Raw genomic sequence first — 6,938 nt, 5'->3', positions numbered from 1 at the left:
TGAGACAGGGTCTTGCAAAATGGCCCAGGCTGGCTTTGAATGTGTGGGTCTCCAGCCTCAGTATTCCAAAAAGCTGGGATTATATAGCCACCACACCCAGACTACATTCATTTTCCTTGAGCAGACTTGAATTTGCTATATTATTATTTAATTGAATGCAAATAAAAAGTCATTGCTACCATCATACCATACGTTGAAGATGATTGTGTCTCAGTCTAGCTAAAAACCTAAGAAAACTATTCTTTGGAACAAAGTCTAATGGAAGCTTGCTGACATGGCCTTAGGCATTAAAGACTCATAAGACCAAAATAATAATAAGATTCGGTACAGGAGCATTATCCCTTTAAACATTTCACTTGTTTTTCTTAGATGCTGATTTTGACCCTGAAAATTGGTCAAATCAAGCTTCTGATGTTAATTTAGGGTTGTTATCAGTTTTCTGCATGTACTAGTAATTGGGTTTGAAATGTGTTTTAAGCCTGAATTAAAAGAACTTAGTCACTGGTGACTCATGGTGAGAAGTTTTTCCCTTTCTCTGCTGGAGCATATGCCATTGCCTCCAACATGCTTTTTTTGAAACATTGAAAACGTACAAATTCTTATTTTTATGTACTAGGTTCTGGAAAAGTTCTTTTTGGCTTAAAGCGGCAGCGTTCATTTCAATGCTTTTTAGTAGTAAGTGCTAATTACCATTGACTTTCCAAATTTCCATCCAAATTTCTTTAGTCTCTGCTTTTATGAAAGTGTTCTCATTATATACAAAGTCCTCAACCACCCACTACATGAATGACCACCACCAAGACTCAGTTTTGTTCATTATCATTTTCTAGTGTCTAGAACTGCGCTTTGGGCAAAGAAGGAAATAAGTATCTGAAGTCACATACATTCTTGATAATAGTGCACCTAGAAAAAAAAAATTAGGAAACCCTGTTAAAGTAGGATTTACTCCAGCCCTTGAATTGAGTAATCACCAATTCCTAACCAGCCTAGTTTGGGAAGCTCAAAGCTCTCAGCATTTCCAAGGTAGTTCTGTCTTTTCTGCTCCAAATGTTCCAAACATGGGTTGTGTCAACCTTCAAATCCCCTTTAGCGGATCACTTTTGGAAGCCTAGAGAGGCTCCGCCCATAGGCACTGCACCTGTGACAGCCAATGGGCGGTGCGACAGGAAATGCTTCAGCTCACAGGGCTGATAGCAACGTGCGGCACCCTCATGCTCTTTTTATCCTTATTGTAGGAGGTTTCTGGAAGTTGCTTTTTTTTTTTTTTAAATAAATAATAAATATATAAACTTAAGAGAGAACTGTAGATTTGAAAGTTAAGATGTGAATGGTTATTTGCCTTTTCTTCACTACCAAGGAATTGGTGAGTTGTCCTTTCATTTCTGTTCTTTTTCTTTCTAACATTGTATCCTGTGAAATGTTACTCTAGCACATTGGGCAGGGGAGCAGAGAGTGCATAAATGTAAAATAATTGGAACTTAAACCGATATTGTTATCAATAACAGTAACCCATTCTGATTTTATATGCTACCATATCGGTAAACACTGATAAAATATCATAGATTTTTACAGGTGATTTGTTTACCTTGAGCAAGTTTTTCTCTTTTAAAGGGACTAGGAGGAAAGTTCTGGAAAAGGTTTTCAGAAAATTCTTTCCAAAATGTTGAAATATAAAGCTGCATAAAGTGCTGTTGGCGTTAACTGTCTGACCAGGAAGTACTTTAAGTCTCACTTACAAAAAACTAAGTGTCTATAATAACTTCCTTTCTCGGGATGAAGGTGCTTAATAGCCTAGTGGTGTTCTCATAACTTGAGTGTAGTTCAATTTTATTTTTCCTGTAAGAGGCAGCTGTTTAAAGAAAGCCATCTCTGGGGCAGACTTAATGATTGCAATGGCTAAATAAAGAATTTTTACAGTTTTTAATGTGTTGGATTGGAAATAATAGAACATGCATTTGAGAAGATTGACTCTGAGTAAGCGTAGTTGGAATTTTTACTTTCAGTGTTTTATTGTGAATATGGTTTGTGTGTAAGCATTGTGAATAAACAGGAGTAAACTCCCTGTTGAATTTCATGTGAATATTTATGGCCTTAACCCAAAGTCCCATTAGGCACAATCAGTCTTGAAAGGCATTGGATTCATATCCTCTATTTTAATTAGTTGCCTGATATTCTACAAGTGTCAATTTTTTTTAAAAATCAGGCTTTTAAAATTTTTCCTTTCTCCTGGATAAGTAAGGTAAATGCTGAGTTGCCAATAAAATATCAAAATCTTAGCAGAAGACTCCTTTAAACAAAACAATTTTTAAATGTTAAAGGTTCATCTTTATTAGATGGATACAGTTTATGCTAATGAATGATATTATTACTTTAAAACATATTTCAAAATTAAGCCTCTCAAAATGGCCAACTATCCATCCTAGAGATCTTTAAAAATATTATAGTTAATATTTGTATTCTCTCACAGAAAAAAAGAAAACAGGAGAGAAAGCAAAGAAATTTCTTGACTATAATACCAAATTACATTCAAAAACAGACAAAAAGATCAGAGCATCTACTCATATTTACTTTGTTTTGTAATTTTTTATCATTTTAATACATAGGGTCAGTTACTAAAGTATAAAATATTGTATATGATTATAATGCACCAATAAAACATGTGGAAAGTGGGGGGAAGTATGAAAATAAAATAGCCATGAGGAGACCAACTTTGCTAGGCTCTTTGAACAAAGTTTAAATGAAATGTGTAAGCTAACGTAACCCTGATGTCCAGACTCCTGATATTTTACATACTGTATGTGTAAATTAGCTCTTAACATTATACATAGGATGAGTTTTTCATTCAGCCATCATTACAGTGGCTGCTACTCATTGGGAGGGGGAGGAGCTGTCTAATACATAAAAAAGGAAATTTAACATTTCCAATAATCCTTGAAATGTGGAGCAGGTAGCATGTGCTTTTTCTCTCAAGATTTATGACTGTCAAAGACTGAACAGTACAAATTATGTCAATTTCAGTTTTCCTAGAGAGAGGGGCCTTTTGTGGTCATCTGAATGTTAGACTCCCAGGCCAGAGGATCCCAGTCATAGTTTGGGTGGGGGTGGGGCAGGGGCAGAGGAAGTGGGTGGTGCTTCACAGTGACAGATTATTGCAGATTATCTGGCTGCCTGCCAAAAATGCCACCAGTCAAGGGAAAAGTGGAAGTTACTAACTGCATCCTATTAATTTGTGCATGTTTATTTAACCAGTCCTAACAGTTTCCTGGTTGCATACGCTCCTGAGTGACTTGACATATGCTTAATCTTATGTTCTCTAGTTTCCCGTGGTCATATTCCTTATCTCTGGTCTGCAAAGATCATACTGACCCTTTTGTGGAAGGCCACGTGTTAGCTGAAAAAAGAAGGGGGAGGGGAGGCAGAATTTAAAACCACAACTGCTTTATTGTTTATTTAAGAATGTTGCAGAACTAAGATGTAAGGATGTCCCATCACATTCAGACTATTACAGAAAATACTCAAAAAAAAAAAAAAAATGATCCTCTCCTGTGAAGGAGTAAGTAGCTCTAGATTGTTCTGGTTCAGTTAGAAATTGATATTCTTACTGTTGCAACATAAAAGGAAGCTTTGTGGAGGAAATATGACATCTGTGCCCAGATGCATAAGGAGGGAATTACAGTGGAGAGTTATTTTTAGAAGTGTCTTATGAATATATTTTTTGTACTGAGAAGTGCCTTTAGAAGGTTAGTTTACTGGCAGGAGTTACACAAGTTGCTCAGGTCACTGAATAATCTAAGAAAATACTTTTAAAAGAATTGTCATGTCACCAACTAGCCTAGTTCATCTACTAATTTAAGTAGCAGCATTTTTTTATTTAGTTATTTTTTGGTACTAGCGATTGAACCAAGGGGCACTTAATCCCGGAGCTACATTCCTAGCCCTTTTTGTTTTTTATTTAGAGGCAAGGTCTCACAGAGTTGCTTAGGACCTCGCTAAATGAGGCTGTCCTCCTGCCTCAGCCTCCCAGGTTGCAGGGATTACAGATGTGCACCACTGTACCTGACATTGTATTTTTTTTTAATATAACCAAACTGAGGATATGGAGATTCTGTGGATATCATCAAATAGTATACGTCATATAAATTGTTCCACTGAAAGAAGGGCCTGTACAACTCCCAATTCATAGTGAGGTCCCACCGCTCTTCCTGAAGAGAGTGCAGTGTTTTCAGCTGAAGGAGCCAGGCAGCCTACCATTTGTGTCACTGACAACACAGCTCTTGGATCTGGTGCCCCTCCCTAACCTTACACGGTGACAGCATGCCCAGCTTCCTTATATTTCCTACTTTTGGTTTTGATCACTTATATTTGGAGTTGGCACCATAACAACTTACAGGAGCAGGACAGATGAATGTGTCTGCCATCTGCTAGTTTATGACCTTGTACAGATCCTTTAATGTCCTTGAAACCTCAGTTTCTTCAACTATTAAGTGGACATTAACCACAGCGTCCACCTTACACAATTGCTGCAATGATTAAATGAAATAATGTGTGGAAAGCACAAAGTTGGTCACACGTGACAAAGGAGTGATAATGGTGATGTTCCCTGTTGTTCTTTTTGGCTATTCCAATCCTCTTCCGTGGCTCCACCAGGAAATGATCATGAGCAGAGAGATAATAACACATGAAACATGCACAGGCCATAGAATCAGTGTTATAATGACAGAAAAATTCAGCAAATACCGCAGGACCACATGAATGACATCCACTGAGTGAGCCACTCCTCTATATTTTGTGCTGCCCATCCTAAGGGGGTGGCAGAAAAGGGGCCATTGGCTGTAGATTTAATAATGATTAGTCAAAATGGTTCCATGGTCCAACATATTTATCTCTAGCAACATTTTTCTCTTTCACTTAAGAGAATTTCCTCCCGGTTGGATAGAACTCAGGAAATCGAAGTGGCAAAGTGTTGATTTTCTTTTTAAATTCATTTTTCCTAGGGTATGTGCATGTTTGTGTATTCATTTTCTTCTGAGCAGACCACTATCAGAAAAAGTTAGGACTGTGTCTTAAGATCAGCTAAAAAAGACAAGTTTTTGTTCTTTGCCTTGGTGAAACCAGACCACAGAGAATATATATTTGAGCATAAAGAAGAATGTTTTTCTGTTTCTGCTCTGCATCCCTGGGGATTCACTGTCCTGTGATGGGTCAGCTAACTTCATTCATGAATTGAAAACAATACAGCTAATTCTTACATAAGCAAATTTTTATGGAACATGTTAGCAAAGCAGATGTAAAATTTGAGGGACACCTGCAATAAATTGAATAAACCAAACACTGAAACTGCCTCTATCCTACTTGAAAGATGTTTAGCCTTTGTGAACATATTTCTAGGGCTTGAAGTTTCTGGGTGTTAATCTGTAGCCTAACCCTTCTGCCCTGTGGCCTGCTCCTGAATTAGTCTGTCTTTTCCCCATTTCTGGTAGCCCCTAACTTTATATTCGCAACATTGCCACCTAGATACCCTGTGTGTTTGGGTCCCTGTCCTAAAGCTCCCTCAAGATCCTTCTTTACACCTCCTTCCAGTGGGCCACTCCCCTGTGCAGGGAGCTTCAGTGGCTGGCGGTTTTCCACTACATTACATCCACCTCCTTCTGTCTTACTGTCAACACCCTTCCTAATCTGTCCCCACACTGTTCATCCCGCTTCATTTCCTGTATACTTGGACCCATCCTTGCTGGTCTCTGAAGTCAGCCTCTCAAACATGGAGTCTCTCAAACTTGGAGTCTGTGCTTTTGGTGCTGCTATTTACTGGATCCAAAAAGCCCTCCTCCGGAGAACCTCTGCCTGCTCCTTTCCTTCAAGACCCTGTGACAAGTTCACTTTCTGTTTGAAGCCTTCCCTATTTCATCTCTTACTGTTTTTGCTGCAAACTCCCAGGGAATTTTTAAAAAATATTTTGTTGGTTGTCCATGGATCTTTATTTATTTATATGCAGTGCTGAGAATCGAACCCAGGGCCTCACACATGCTAGGCAGGTGCTCTAGCACAGAGCTCCAGCCCCTGCCCTGCAAACTCTCAGGTGATTTTTTAATTGCACAAAGCAATGAACAAAAATGTGTGTGGCGTCGTATATTATTCGCTGTTATATCTTCACTCATGTAAAGATTTTGAATATAGGGCCTTATCTTACAGTTATAACTTTCACAGTTCCTATCATTGGTATCTACCATTTGAAGGGAAAGAAGACAAAGTAGATTTATTCCATCATGTCTACCGAAATCAAGTCAGTAATCCTGGTGATGCTGAAGGGATCCGGATATTTTTCCAAATGGGGCCAAGTTTAATATAAAGGAAAATGATTTTGTATTTGGTTATAGATTGATATGTTTGCTTTTCTCTATGAAAAACTATGTGTATGTATGCAAATAAGTACATATACACATACATATGGGTTTTTTTTTTTCTTTCTTTATTTCTTTTATGGTGCCTGGGCCTTGTACATGCTAAGCATGTGCTCCACCACTGAGCTGTACTCCCAACTTCTGTCTTTGAAGGGATACTGAAATTAATTGCAAAAGAACACTGCTTTCAAAAATTAAAAAAAATAAATAAATAAAAATAAAGAAGAAAAGGAAAAAAAAAAAAACACCCAATCTGCAAGAAAACTCTATTAGGGAAGATGAAATATAGCTTAAACATAGGAATGCTTGTTACTTAAGTTGGGTGTTTTTTGCCTCAGTTGTCAATTAGTCATCTATCTTTGAAATACATTCCTTTGTATTGATTGCAAAGAGCATTTAGGACACCCAAATAAACATAAAAACCTTAAAGTGCAAAATGGATAAGAACATAGAGACACTGTCTAGTTAATGCTTTGATTTGCATTAAAGTTTGGTTTTGGATGCAGCCAGTAATACCATGCTTCTTGCACATTTATTCAG

General features: G+C 37.6%; 1 protein-coding gene across 3 annotated transcripts in view; it reads left to right on the top strand.

Moving 5' to 3' along the window:
- Taok3 (TAO kinase 3) overlaps window positions 1-6,938 on the top strand; it is a 193,484-nt gene that overhangs the window by 9,042 nt on the left and 177,504 nt on the right. Inside the window, exon 1 of one of the 3 annotated variants that reach the window (XM_027923220.3) lies at window positions 1,292-1,363. The exons of the other annotated variants lie outside the window; for them this stretch is intronic. The gene's annotated coding sequence lies outside the window, so the exon portion shown is untranslated. Of the gene's footprint in view, window positions 1-1,291; window positions 1,364-6,938 lie in introns of those variants that run through there. 3 annotated transcript variants of the gene reach the window in all.

The sequence above is a fragment of the Marmota flaviventris genome, chromosome 1 (genome assembly GCF_047511675.1).
Source record: "Marmota flaviventris isolate mMarFla1 chromosome 1, mMarFla1.hap1, whole genome shotgun sequence".
NCBI lineage: Eukaryota > Metazoa > Chordata > Mammalia > Rodentia > Sciuridae > Marmota > Marmota flaviventris.
This window is presented reverse-complemented; position numbering and strand designations above follow the sequence as displayed.